Source organism: Triticum urartu, chromosome 1A, assembly GCF_056163025.1.
Source record: "Triticum urartu cultivar PI428250 chromosome 1A, HENAU_Tu73, whole genome shotgun sequence".
Lineage (NCBI taxonomy): Eukaryota > Viridiplantae > Streptophyta > Magnoliopsida > Poales > Poaceae > Triticum > Triticum urartu.
Window position 1 is genome coordinate 10,555,023 of NC_141873.1, and position 15,309 is coordinate 10,570,331.

General features: G+C 44.2%; 1 pseudogene; it reads right to left on the reverse strand.

Moving 5' to 3' along the window:
- Positions 1-10,310: 10,310 nt before the first annotated feature.
- Positions 10,311-13,305, reverse strand: LOC147988295 (uncharacterized; annotated as a pseudogene).
- Between the last annotated feature and the right edge of the window lie 2,004 nt (positions 13,306-15,309).

A 15,309-nucleotide genomic window follows, 5' to 3' on the forward strand; every position in this document is an offset into this window, starting at 1 on the left:
GTTTTTTCCCTGCATATTTGTTTTGTATTTGAATAGGCTTTATACAATAATCTTTAGCATATCATACACATACAAATGTAATCATAGCATATACATACAATTAGTCTCATCAAATCATGTCATCATCATAATCATCATCCAACACAAAGTGGTCTCTCATCATCATCTAGAAAATAGCGATACAAGTCTCGATTACTTGCAAATACATCGTCATCCATCTAAACAATGATATACGCGAGAAGAGCTATCACTTTGAGTACATGAGTTCGTATCCCTCTCTCGCATTAGCGTGAACCTAAACTAACTACTGCCTGTCGCTCGAAAACAGGAAAGCGGTACACCTGGGCCTGACACTCCGGCCACTTGTCGTATATATACTCCTGGCGTAGCACTTTTTTGCCATCTATGATCTATGCACCTGCATCGTCACATGAGTCGATGATATGCAACATATATAGTTGAGCAACAGAAAGAGACAGACTTGGCAAAAATAGAAACAACATATCATAAGCATAAATAACAAAGTTCATCGTACCCCACAATGCCCTAACTAGAGTGATTTTCGCTAGTCGAGGAGGAGGACGGTTTAATTACATCACAAATAAAGTTTCACCGTGCATAACTCAAAGTTTTGTCATACAGAAAGTATGGACTAAACGGACACATTGTCATATATCGACAATCACTCCAACATGTCGTTCCATCCATCCAAGTTAGGGAGATAGTCCTCGAGCTTAGTGAAAGGCTTCATGTCGAGACGCTGAGAGGCTATCCATGTTCGGACGTCTTCCCGCGACATTTATCCTTCTCCGTAGAACATCCGTGTTTTTCCGACGACCTCCTTCATGATGATTTGGGCAAGTTCGCGCTGGATGTTATAGAACTCAGCTCGAAGTCAATGATCCTCGATATCTCCTATGTCCTTTGCCCATTGCAGAATATGGGCATCGCCGGATCTAGGTGACATGCAAAGGTTCTGGTGATCCTGTTTATACTCCAGCATGTGGTGTAGGACATAGAATCCATCATTAAGAGAGTCGTTCGGTTGCTGGATGCACCAGAAGTCGGTCTTATGACCGAAGGCGACCCTGCCGCCCCTTCTCTTCTTGTACCTGACCTCTCCACCCCTTGCTTGGTAGTAAAACATAGAACTGTCGAGAACATCCTTGATGTGGGTGTAATCCCTTTTGTGAATGTTCTTCGACGAGTCCAAGTAAGGAGCGTGGGAGAATCGGGGGTAGAGGATGATGAGGACGGCGCGCCCGCCGCTGCGCAAAATAAGTACACCTCAAATTAATTAGCCTCCACCGTGCAAATGAATGATTGAAATCGAAGGAAGGATAGCAGCGCGGATGACTTACACGGGATGATAAGGCACGAGAATCGCCCCCTTGTCCTTATTGGCGAGCATGAAACTGACGATGTAATCCCTCGCGTATTCACGGTGCTTTGCGTAGACTCCCAAGAAGCCCTCGTGCATGTAGTACGGGTCAGCGACACAGATATGAGATATCTGCTCAACCCCGATGATGTAGTTCATGTGCAAGGCATAAAGGCGGACAAACATAAAATCCAGCTTCTTCATGTGAAACATGTCGAATATGTAATCGAATAGGAGGAAGAACTTATCCGCGGGGAAGCTGTCGATGTACGACATTTGCCGCGGAATGTTAACCACATAGAGTGGGTATCCTGCATCTTTCGAGGCGATGAGGCCTTTCTCTACCCGCAGCACATCGTCATGAAGTCTCCTTAGATCGCCGAATCTGACCCGTAGCGCTGTTGCAGGTAGGATTGGTTGACCGGGGATATGCCATTTATACACATCGGGGATATCTATACGGTCCTTAAGCCGAGGCGGCTGGATCATAGAATCAGCTTTTTTGCCTTTCCTCGCTCTCTTCCTAGACTTCTTTACTACCGGAAGGTCGTCCATAATACGTTGAGACGGCAATTCAAGCACCGACTCATGACGCTCAAACCCTGAGGTGGTGCCAGTATAGACATACTGTTCAGCGCCATCGTCGTCCTCATCCTCATCCATGGCAACGTCATCAGCGACTAATGGAGCCTCTGTTGGGGAACGTAGTAATTTCAAAATTTTCCTACGCACACGCAAGATCATGGTGATGCATAGCAACGAGAGGGGAGAGTATGATCTACGTACCCTTGTAGATCGACAACGGAAGCGTTTGGTTGATGTAGTCGTACGTCTCCACGGCCCGACCGATCAAGCACCGAAACTACGGCACCTCCGAGTTCTAGCACACGTTCAGCTCGATGACGATCCCCGGACTTCGATCCAGCAAAGTGTCGGGGAAGAGTTCCGTCAGCACGACGGCGTGGTGACGATCTTGATGTACTACCGTCGCAGGGCTTCGCCTAAGCACCGCTACAATATTATCGAGGACTATGGTGGAAGGGGGCACCGCACACGGCTAAGAATATGATCACATGGATCAACTTGTTTCTCTAGGGGGTGCCCCTGCCTCCGTATATAAAGGTTCAAGGGAGGGGGGCCGGCCGGCTAGGAGAGGCGCGCCAGGAGGAGTCCTACTCCCTCTGGGAGTAGGACTCCCCCCCTTTCCTAGTTGGAATAGGATTCGTGGAGGGGGGAAAGAGGAGAGAGAGGAGGAAGGGGGGCCGGCCCCCTCTCCTTGTCCAATTCGGACCAAGGGGGGGAGGGGTGCGCGGCCCATCTCTGGCCACCTCTCCTCTCTTCCACTAAGGCCCACTAAGGCCCATATACCTCCCGGGGGGTTCCGGTAACCTCCCGGTACTCCGGTAAAATCCCGATTTCATCCGGAACACTTTCGATATCCAAACATAGGCTTCCAATATATCAATTTTTATGTCTCGACCATTTCGAGACTCCTCGTCATGTCCGTGATCACATCCGGGACTCCGAACAACCTTCGGTACATCAAAATGCATAAACTCATAATATAACTGTCATCGTAACCTTAAGCGTGCGGACCCTACGGGTTCGAGAACAATGTAGACATGATCGAGACACGTCTCCGGTCAATAACCAATAGCGGAACCTGGATGCTCATATTGGCTCCTACATATTCTATGAAGATCTTTTATCGGTCAGACCGCATAACAACATACGTTGTTTGGAAGACTTGCACGCTTGATGCATTTCTTTTTCATTATATTTGATCACTTGTTGTTTGGAAGACTTGCACGCTTGATGCAACAACCAATCCTGAACCTTGAATGGATAGTCCATCTTTTCGCGGATCCACTTGGCTGTGCTTTTAGAATGCTTTAGGAAGTACTCACTAAGCTTGATGAAAGTGTACTTGAGTATTGCGGTCACCATCAAGGAACGGACACCCTTCAACACGTTGGTGAAGCATTCCACCATGTTGCTTGCCATGTCCCCATATCGCATACCTCCTTCATCGTAAGCGCGTGACCACTTTTCATTATCCGGCTCGTGCCTAAGCAAGAATTATTTCCCCCCTTTGTTCTTCTCCAAAGCCTTGAGGAGTTTATCATATCAGATTTTGAATGTGTTGGTGTTGAATGCAATGCAAACAAGGGTAAGGTCTTTGCAAAACTCCTTGCTCTTGCATGCCCGGTAAAAGTTTGCAACAAAGTGTCTCATGCACCAACGGTGTTGAAGCTTTGGAAGACCAGGAATATCAACGTCTATTGCTTTGAGAATCCCATTATGGCGATCTGATATAATGCATACCTCTCGCTTGCCTATCACCTTGGTTCTCACATGCCCCATGAACCACTCCCAATTATCATCATGCTCCGAAGGCACCTAGGCAAATGCCACCGGCAACACGTTATCATTTGAAGAGTGGGCCATCGCCACCATCAATGTGCCCTTGTATTTTCCGGTCAAGAATGTACCATCTATAGACAAGACCGGCCGACAATACGTGAATGCCTTGATGCATTGTCCAAAGCTCTAGAAGGCACGGCGAAACACTCTGTCATTTGACTCCACCCGATGGCGCATGCCCGGGTTTCGATGAGCAATGGCTGCCAACATCTTCGGCAGAATGTTATATGCAGCCTCATAATCACCATGCAACATCCTAATAGCGTTTGCCTTGGCCATCCATGCCTTCTCATACTTGACCGGGTATCCGAATAGTTCCTCAATCGAACTCATGAGAAACTTGACCTTCACGATTGGATCATGTGCTATTTGATTCAACAATTTGTAGCCTAGATACTCAGACGTGAGTTGACGGTGTCCTTTGCTTCGGCCGGCCTTGTCCGGGGGTATGCACGTGTGAGTGCCAACACAACTCTTCAGCACCCATTGCCCGGTTTCTTTGATTTTTCTACCGCGGACCTTCCATTTGCAATCTTCTTGGTCACATATGACTGTGTACCAAACTTTTTGATTTGAATGACCAACAACAAACGGCCCATGGTTCCTAATGGCGTAGTCACACAACCATATCTTGAACTCTACCAAAGAACCAAACTTGATGCCTTTCTTCAAATGAGCATTCTCATCCTCATTTTCTGGCCGAGGATCGCTGAATTTGGGGCACTGTGTTGGCCACCGTTAACAATAGCATTGTCTGCAAGACTGACATCCCTAAACAACGGCGGCCCTCTTTCCTTGCCGGTCACCTTCTTGTAGATTTGATTTTCTTGCACAGTCAACCCATCCTCATCCAATTCTTCCTCCGGACCCTCGTCATCCGAGTTATACCCACACATACGGTTATAAGGGAGGGTACGGTCCATGTCTTGTTGCCCCACAATGACATCCAAGTTTCCAATGGGATTGTAATGAATCTCTTCAATCTCCGCGTAAGCATCCTCTTGAGCAACAATAGCATCATCATCAACATGACCACTAGCATCTTCTTGAACAAGAGGAATAGCATCAACTGGAGTACTATGGCGCTAGCATTGATATGATCTTCATTGGGTTGGCTACTTGGTGGTTGGCTAGAACAATTGGGAATATATACCTCTGCACTATCATCATGTATTGGGGAGGATGCATTGCGATTCAAATCAATTTGCAAGGGAGGAGGAGGATCAACCTTTGTGGCAAATATCTCAAGAGACTTGTCTTGTGATGCGTCTACTTTGTCCTTGTACACATTCCAATGCAATTGGGAGGTGATGGGCATACTCTTTAATCGAGACTTTACTCCCAATCCAACGTAATACCTCCCAATAAGCTTAACCTCGGCATTTGGGTCATTCCAATGTAAGACGCTTCTCACTTTAACTACAAGATCATCAAAGCTTGGACTTGTGTCAAAAACCATAGCCTCTTCCCCTTCATCGTCATTTCCAAGCATAAATGTCGTCTTGTCCAAATAATGAACATTTACGAGCTTATGCATCTAAGAAAATTGGAACAATAAAATCAATCCATATATGTCATCCAACCAACTCAAATGGACAAATAAACTAAATTATGCACAAATTGGACAAATAACTACTATTCATAATAAAGTTAACCTAACCCTAACCCCAAACATAACCACTATAACCCTAACCCTCAGCCTAACACTAACCCCTAACATAACCCTAACCCTTGCCATAAATGAGCCATAAATGCATCATAAATGTGTCATAAATGCACACAACAAGATCAACACCTAGGATTTGCAATAAATTGACCAAATCCACACAAAACAAAGATTTCAACCAATTAAAAGGAGGGTAAATGGCGGAGGTACCTTGGGTGATGAAAATGCCCCGGATCCACCAGTGAAATCTCAAGCAAATGGAGGGGATCTAGGGGGGGGGGGCTGTGAGGGGGAGAGAGGGGGGAGAGGGGCTGAGCACGGGGAAGAAGATGAGTGGGGACGAAAATTGGTGGTGGGGCCCACAAACCAGCACCTCCCACCCTTATCCACCTCCCAGGACCCTACCGTCAGGGGTGCTGGTGGTAGGCTTCAGTACCCTACCGCCAGGGCCCATGGCGGTAGGCCCTTTTCCAAGTCAGCACGAGCCGACGGCCGTCAGTCGCCGTCCAGGGACCTACCGCCAGAGCCCATGGCGGTAAGGCGTGCAACCCTACCGCCACAACCCCTGGCGGTAGGCAAAAGGGTCAGATCCCGAAATTTTTCCAGAGGGGGGTTAGATCCTGAATTTGTTAGCCAAAAGGGTCAAAACATGAAATTCTACCGACAGAGGTGGGTGACGTGGGAGATGAGCTGATACATAGACTCAGAAGGGTCAAAGAAAGGCGGTGACTTGACAATAGGGTATGGGCTAAAAATAAAGATTTGAGATGAAAAGGATAGATAAGACAAAAAGGATTTGAAATCTACCTGTAACAACTTCATTGTCTACAGGTCTTAAATCATGTGAACCTATGTTTTAGTGACCACGCATGAAGCCTGCCGGGAACCTGAACCCGACCGCCAAATCCATGCAATCCACACTCATTGATCGGCCCACAACTCTTCATAGGAATCCAACTGTGCTACGAGGATCGATCAGGCTAGACATTTCAGAGGTGTTGACTGTTGACCTTGATCGATACGATGAGAACGTTGTGCTCCACGACCTAGAGGGAGACGGCCAGACGGCCAACACCATGCCGTCATGGGGGACCACAAGGTCGCCGGCAGGCCCCGACGCTGCCGCTGCCATCCGCCTCCATCGCCGCTAGCTGCTTCCGTCCGTCGCCGTCTATCGTCCTCCGGCTCACGACGTTGCATGTTCCAGAGTCGGGACCCGACGATGGAGCCTCACGCCATGTATGCATGCGCTAGTAGTTCTACCTGTCCTGTACGCCGGACTCGTCTTTGATTTCTTTGCTTGTCCGCCTAGGTTTAGCCGTACTATAAAAATGATTCCAAAACAACACAAATCCAATCCTAGTTGGAGCCGACTCCAATCTATCTATACTATATATATATATATATATATATGGGGCACCTAGGTGCCTGGGCACCTAAGCCCGCTATAGTAAGTCATATTCGTTGTTGCATGATGTTTAATCCATGACATGATGGCTTTCCAAGTTTTATTTGCATGCACTACAACCATCATCGATCAATCATTGCTTTCCAAAAAATAATATACTACCGGTTCCAGCAATGGTTACTTTCCAAATGAAAACCAGATATTGTTTTTTCTATATTAATGCACTGTATTATTTAGTCCAAACATATGGCGTGCCCACATATGTACCCAACATATTTCTGGTTATGTATGTATATACCTAATGAAAGAGAAAAGATAAGTACATAACCTCTAATTTTTTAAGATACCAGAATGACCTAATAATACGAAACATCGTCCCAAAAGATTTGTACGTATAGTTAGGACGTTCTCACGTCTTTTTCTAATATTTTACATTTCAACGTATCTAGTATTTTTTTAAAGGTAGGGTCACACTTTTTGACGACTATTTTTCCTATACAAATTAAGGTGATCAAATAATATAAAGTGTGATCCTAATTATTTTTTACTTTTATTAAAATGTATGATGCATACCAATACCCACACACAAATTTTTACTTTTATTAGAAATATACAACATACTCACATAATCCCATAGTATATACCCAACGAACTTAAAAATAAAACAGTATACCTAAAAATAACTCACTAACATGTAAACTTAAAAAATGATATATCCAAGTCCCAACGTACTTATTACCCGATTAGAACATACGATATTCCTATAAATGAAATAACTCAAGTGCAAATATACCCGATGTGTATGCACACGTATATACCCGGCTATGTGAAAAAGGGTACGGAAATGTTAGGTATCTCGTCAACGTATATAAAGTAAAACATGGCTACGTATATACCTGCCTACATGAAATATAGCATCCATAGGTATGTGGTACCCAATGTGTATGCACTGGTATATACCCGGCTATGTGAAAAAGGGTACGGAAATGTTATAGGTATCTCGTAAACATATATACAGTAAAATATGGCTACGTATATACCTGGCTACGTGAAATATGGCACATAGATATGTGATACCCAAAGCTGTAAAATGGTTGGGAAAGAAATAGTCACTACCAGAAACTCGACTTTTCCCCACGGCTAGAAACCCACACGAAAAGTAAGATTACCGTCAGGAAATATTTTCCTGTCGGTCAGCCAACAGGGAAACTCCGCCAGGAATAAAGCGACAGGGAAATGTTTTTTTGCCTGACGGTGAACCAACAGGAATTATTTTCCTGGCGACTTTTCCTGTCAGTCACCCCCAGGAAAAATCCTTATCCGTCAGGTTTAGAAATCACTTACTGTGATGGTGCCCGTCAGGCAAAACATGCCAGGGAAAGGAAATTTCATGTCACGGTACCCCACAGGAAAATGCATAGCATCACATAGGATTGGAAATTGAGCTCAAGATGATTGACCATGCATTCAATCAATGAAGCCATCCGCTTAACACATATTAATCAATTGTTCAACAACAGGCAAACATCCAAAAACAATCTAGAGACATGACATAGAAGTTCCATACATATATTTGAGCAAGAGTGCCATACAACAGTCCAACACTCATACAAGTCAGCAACACTTAGTACTGATCTATCACACTGATCACCACTAATTATCATCCATCACACTGCCCAAAGCAATGCAGTGATAACAAAATACATGGATAGGAAACCTTCTAGGTTGATGATCAGGGACATTACATAAATACATATCACTCCATAGAAGTGAATGCAACAAAAGGATAAGCAGCTAAAGTTTGGCCAGGAGCATATGGTACTACTACACACATCCAAAATATCATAAAGTCCAGTAGTCATTAGTTGGCATGTAAGTAGACTAGTGACATCCTCCTCTGGAGGCACCATCAAGATTGAAGCCACAATTGTTATCGTCACCACCAATGTTCTCACCATCATTGTTGATTTCAATGTTGCCATGCCCGGCGTCATGGTCCATAGGGCCATCCTCTGAACTAACATGAGATGAATCGGTGTTTCCCTACAAAGTCATACACAACTTGATGAGAACAGGCACATAAGAACACATGATTTGAAGATATTTCAGTAATGTCCAACCATTTTATAAAAGGGCAGGTCTTGCTTTCAAATTAACCTGATTTCAATAGAAGCAAGCTGTTTACATCTCTGCCTTCTGGTGTGCTTCATGTTTCTTAAATCTTTTATCTAAAATGCATAAGATCTCATAATCGCATACACCAACGAACATAATAAAATATAGAAGGTTCACTATCAGCAGAAAAGAACATGGCCAAGCCTGCTAAATAACCACTTAATTAGAAAGATAACTTAGAACTAAATAATTACAAATTCTTAATCATGATATGAAAAGGAAAAACCGATCTACAGCTTACTTAGCACGCTGGCACACATTCATACAAAAGAAACATCTAGAAATACTCCTAGCTTGAACCAACAAGACAAGCTCCAGCTAATCAGAACTTTATAGGCAATCAGCAAGCAAGAGGTTTTACTAGCAATAAATGATAGGTTTCACTGGCAGTAGGCAATCAACAAGTAGTATGTTTCACTAGCAAACAGAGAGCCAACAAGAAGTAGGATATACTGACCTGTGTATGAGCATTAGATCGACCAAGAAGGAAACACTCCGGTAGCTCTTCTCCCATCTTTGCAAAAACCATCTGCCAAGAATAAAGTATACCATGGATTATGGTAAAACATATTTATTCAAACTTAAACAAGGATTCTAGTAAAGGACATTTACATTACCTTGAACGATTGGTCGTGCATTTCTGTTTTCCTTTTTAGACTCTCATTTGCACGACGTAATTGCTCATTCTCTTGGATAGCATTCCGGTAAGCAATGGAAATAGATGGCTTCAGATTTGTTGTCCTAGCAGCGGAAAGAACAGCAGCTTTCTTCACAGCACCGGATGCAATCGCTACACGGCCATGAGGCATGCCACCTGATGTGTTGTACAAGACCCTTTCATCCAAATCTATGTCCTGCCAATTCTCTGGATATGCTTCCTTCATACCAGTAGAATAATCATCCTAGAACAACAACAATAAACTCATGTCGCACATAAATGACAAGCTAACACAAAAAAAAGGATAAGAGAAGGAACATACAAGGCGTTTTTGTGCTTTCTGGCTGCTGATTGCACCACTATTGCCATTTTCATCGAGGTTTTTCATACCAGATTTCATCACAGCATATGTGTTCATTATGGTGGCCTTCTCAGGTCCAAACTTATGTTCCTACAAGTGCAAACAGATAGTTAAGTGAAAGCATGCTACAGCCACTAAAGATAAATTGCAGTCAAATGTATATTCAGTTCATGTCTTACCAAAAATTGCCTATACTCCGTGAATGGTCGTGAACCTCCGCGATTTTGAGCAACATCTTCAGATTGCAAGCGGGATTTTTGGGCTCTGCACCTTGCTTCCTTGAACTCTTTTGAGCACCAATAACTACAAATGTGAGGCCATACAGTAGGACTAAACCAATCAACTCTGCTAGCTAAGTATTGTTCTAACGTTAGTTCCCTTGCACATGCCAGCTTGTCATCAAGCTCCTCTCCTTGGTCATCATAATATACATGTGTTTTAAACCAGTCAAAAAAATCCGGACCGCGGCCTGATTTCCAACCATTTAATCTTAACTCACGAATTTGCTTTGGTGTGGGTTTGGTTCTGCTCTTCCATTGTTCTTTATCAAATTGTCTGGCAATAAAAATTTTGGTATTAGTTGTGTAACAGAAAATTAAAAACTAAAGAGTTAACTTATCTAACTTGAATACGTACTTGAAGAAATCATCCATCTCTGGTATGTTGGTTAATATATATAGGAGAGCAACCTTGTACTCCTCTCTTGTAAGTGTACGATATCCCCGAGGGCTAACGCATCGTCCAGAGCATTGAAATATATCAAGATCACATGCAGGGGCGAAAGAAGAGGCTCCATCATCATATCGAGGTGCCTTATTTCTAACTGAATGGGCTTTAGGATTGAAGTACAATGATAGAAAATTTGTGGTCTCCTCAACTAGATAAGCTTCAACAATAGAACCCTCAACGCGAGCCTTATTACACACTTTTGGTTTAAGATTTCCAATGCATCTACATGTCCAGAGCAGCAACTTTGGATTAAAAATATAAACATACACATAGTATTTTATATGATAAACTAATAGTTTCATATTTACCTCTCATAGGGGTACATCCATCGAGATAGAACAGGGCCTCCTAGTCAAGCCTCATAGGAAAGATGTATGATTAAATGTTGCATGGGATTAAAGAAACCAGGAGGGAAGATCTTCTCTAATTTGCAAAGAAGCACAACAACATTCTCTTCCATTGAACGTACAACATCTCTGCTAAGTTGTTTTGCACACAATTGCCTATAGAAAAAACTTAGCTCGGCCAAACACAACCATATATCCTCAGGAGGGAAGCCACGGAATGCAGCAGGGAGCAAACGCTCGATAAAGATATGGTAGTCATGACTTTTCAGGCCAAAGACTTTTCTTTGAAACAAATTAACTCCACGTGATATGTTCGCTGCATATCCATCAGGAAACTTTAGTTCTTGGAACCATTTGAGAATGGTTGTAATGTCGTCCTTACCAATGCAAAATGGTGCCATTGTCTTAAACCACTTTCCATTGTTCTTAAGCTTCAAATGCATATTAGGACGATCACAAATGTCAGCTAAATCTTGCCTTGCCTTCACATTATCTTTGGTTTTGCCAGGTATATCCAAGCATGTGTTCCATATTGCTTCAGCCACATTTTTTTCATTGTGCATCACATCAATGTTGTGTGGGAGCTTTAGCTTCGGAAAGTACTCAAGTTGGGAAAAGCAATTTATGTGGGTCCAATTGTGCAACTTGCCATAGTTTTCTGTATCAGCTACATTGTTGTACATGTGAGCACACAACTCCTCTCCCGTTAGACGCCTTGGTGGCCCCTCAAGCACTACTGTGTTCTTTCTAAATGCATTGGCTTGGTATCTGAATTCATGATCTATATGCAGAAAGCGTCTATGGCAATCAAACCAACAAGGCTTATGTCCATGTTGGAGCTGAAATGCATTGGAATCAGTCAAGCATATGTGGCAGGCTAGCTTACCATGGGTGCTCCATGCAGCAACCATACCAAGAGCAGGGAAATCATGGACCGACCATAGATACGCAGCCCTCATAGGGAAGTTCTGCTTCAGAGAAGCATCCCAAGTTTGTCGTCCCTCCCATAGTTCCATAAGTTCATCAACTAAAGGCTGCATCAGGACACTAAGTTTGTTCCCAGGATGTTCAGGACCTGGAATAACAAGGGACAGGAATATGTACTCTTTTTTCAAGAGCTTGCCAGGAGGGAGATTTAATGGAGAAGCAAACACTGGCCAACATGAGTACGGAGCACCATTTAGACGAAACGGTGTGAAACCATCCATTGCAAAAACTAATCTCACGTTTCTTGGGTCTCCCGAAAATGAGGGAAAATCCTTATCGAACTGTTGCCATGCTTCCCCATCACATGGATGAACCATGTTACCAGAAGTAGAAGGCCTATGTGATCGCATATCTTTTGCTGTCTCCTCATGTGCATATAGCCTTTGTAGTCTTTCTGTAAGGGGGAGGTACCGCAGAATTTTACGTGGAACTTTATTCTGGCCTTCTTCATAGCGGGATGTACCACAAAAGTCACACTTTTCTTTATGCAAGTTATCTTTGTAGAACAGCATACAATTGTTCTTACACACATCAATTTTCACATATGGCATACCTAGGCCCTCGATTAATTTCTTGGAATGGTAGAAGTCCTTCACCATATTAGACTCTCCGGGGAGAAGTTCATGGATAAGTTGCAAGACAGCATCGTAGTTTGCAATGGACATGTTGTACTGTGACTTTAAAGCTAGCAAACGAGCAATAGCAGAAAGATGTGAGTGTGTTGTGTTCTCATGGACTGGTTCATCGGCACTAGCAACCATCCTATAGAAGGCTTGGGCAGACGCAGATGGCTCCTCCTCAATAGGTGGGGGGTGCGGACCAGCCAGGTCAATTAACATTCTGTCCATCCGGTCAATTAAGATATCCTCATGATCTAACGAAGGCCCAGACTCTTCACCCCTAACACCACGGCTCTCACCATGTGCAGTCCATATTTCATAGTTTTCCTTAAACCCATTGTAACACAAGTGCAACTCTATTGTGTCCCTTTCATGCCTACAGTGGTTCCGACACTTCATGCATGGACATGGACACTTGATAGTGTTACCTTCAGCTACACCGACAATAGAGAAGGCTTGATCTACGAAATGTTTAGTATTTTCAATCCATTCATTAGAGGGGGCTTTACCACGTTGCCAACCACTATACATCCATGTACGGTCTGCCATAAATAGCTCCGTGTTCATAGATATAAGCACATGAGTTACAAATTATCTCACAACAATGGGATACAACACACAGTATAACTTGCTTATGTAACATACGACAAGCAGTTCATCAACTGAGAAATGACAATGACTAATACTTAGGTAACAGCCAACACATCATCTTATTCATGCGCAAATTACCACGTCAAGAGAAGCAAATAGACTGCTAAGGTGTAAGAGGTACCTTAGGGTTTGCCTTGCACCTCACTGCAGCTATGTTATATGGCTTCCTTCCTTCCTTCCGCCACAAAGATTTCTCAATATGAAAGCAATAGTTACAATGGGCTGGCACCATTAAGCAAATGATTACTTTCATCTCCACAAAATAGAAGAGGAGCAACTTGCTTCTTAAACTGAATGCTTACCGCAAAAATGATTTTTCAAAAGAGGCTTCTACCAGTGACCTACAACTTCAACCACGGATGGATAATACGACAGGTTCAAGCTACAACACATCAAGCATAGAAAACGAGTCAACATGACATTATACTGCAATTCACTCATAAAAGTCATGATCAAATGTGCATAACTACCACTGAGAAAATAATATGTCTCATCTTCACATGCATACACTACATATCCAGAAGGCACATAGCTAGTAAGGGTAAATATATTACATGGATATTAAACATTCCAGTTTTTCAATGACTTGAGAATGGGATTGCTAACATCACACATAACAATACCACCCAAACTTTGGGCTGGCATACAAAGAGCAGTGCCATTTTTGCAACATCAAAGCTGAAAAATCAAAACACTTCAAAGGTAAACAAAGAAAGTCATTCTCATGCATAAGACTAATATTTTCACCAATGAGCCAACAAAAAAAAGAGCATTAGCCTTGCTGTTGTCGGACCTAGATTCTAAATAAATTATATAGGCAAGTGAATCAAGCAATATATCACGTATTCTTTGCTTTTGACGACCAAGGCACAGACTTACCACAACAAATGGAGTAGTTGTTCTGGACAAAAGGAGAGATGATGCAGTTACCGGATGAAAAACAACCCCACGATGGCCAATGGATACTTGCGAAATGAGGTGAACAGAGCAGCAGCAGGTCAGCAAGATTTCTACAACTACCCGCTCTGGGATCACCAAAGAGGAGAAATTAAGGCAAGGAGCAGGGCAGAGAGGAAGAGCAAAGTTACCGTGACGAAGTGGGAGACGATGGGAGGCGATGGGGACGGGAGAAGGGAGACCGGTAGTGGTGGGGTGTATCCGGTGATGGGGGCCGGAGAGAAGAGACCGGAGACCAGCGGTGGTGGCGGGAGGGCCGCGGTGGAGACCAGCGGTGGTGGTGGGAGGGTCGCGGTGGTGGTGAGAGGGGGCGGAGATGGAGGTGGGGTGGGGCGGCGCTGCAGGTGGGGTAGGGGCGGCGGCAGTAGGAGGGCGGCGGCGCTGGTGACAGGCCGTGGAGGTGTGGCTGGATCGGGGGAGGCGGCGGCTGGACTGTGGAGTCGCGGTGGTGGTGAGAGGGGGCGGCGATGGAGGTGGGATGGGGCCGCAGCAGTGGGAGGGCGGCGGCGGCGAGGTCGCTGGATCGGGATCGGGGGCGGCGGCGGGATGTGAGCTGGGAGGAGATGAATGGGGAATGGGTTCGCTAGGTTTCTTTTTTCTCGCTATTTTTATCTCCCGTAGGCTTTCACGCACAGGAAAATGGAACCCGCGGGAAGCTTCCAGTCTTTGGCCCGTGAACCTTCTTGTCTCTATTGGCGCGAGAAATAGAATTTTTTCGCGCGCGCAGCAATTGTTTTGGCGCGAACACAGGCGTGTTTGGGATGGGCTGGGCTGACTCTTTTCGCGTGGGCCAACTCACAGGACAATCCATTTTCCTGTGAGTGGCACCCTACCCTACAGCAAAATGAGTTATTTTCCTCGCAGCCAGAAAATGCCCGCCAGGCTCTCAAAAAAAAAGAAAAAGAAAATGCCCGCCAGGAAAATATATATTGCTGTGAGGTGCTT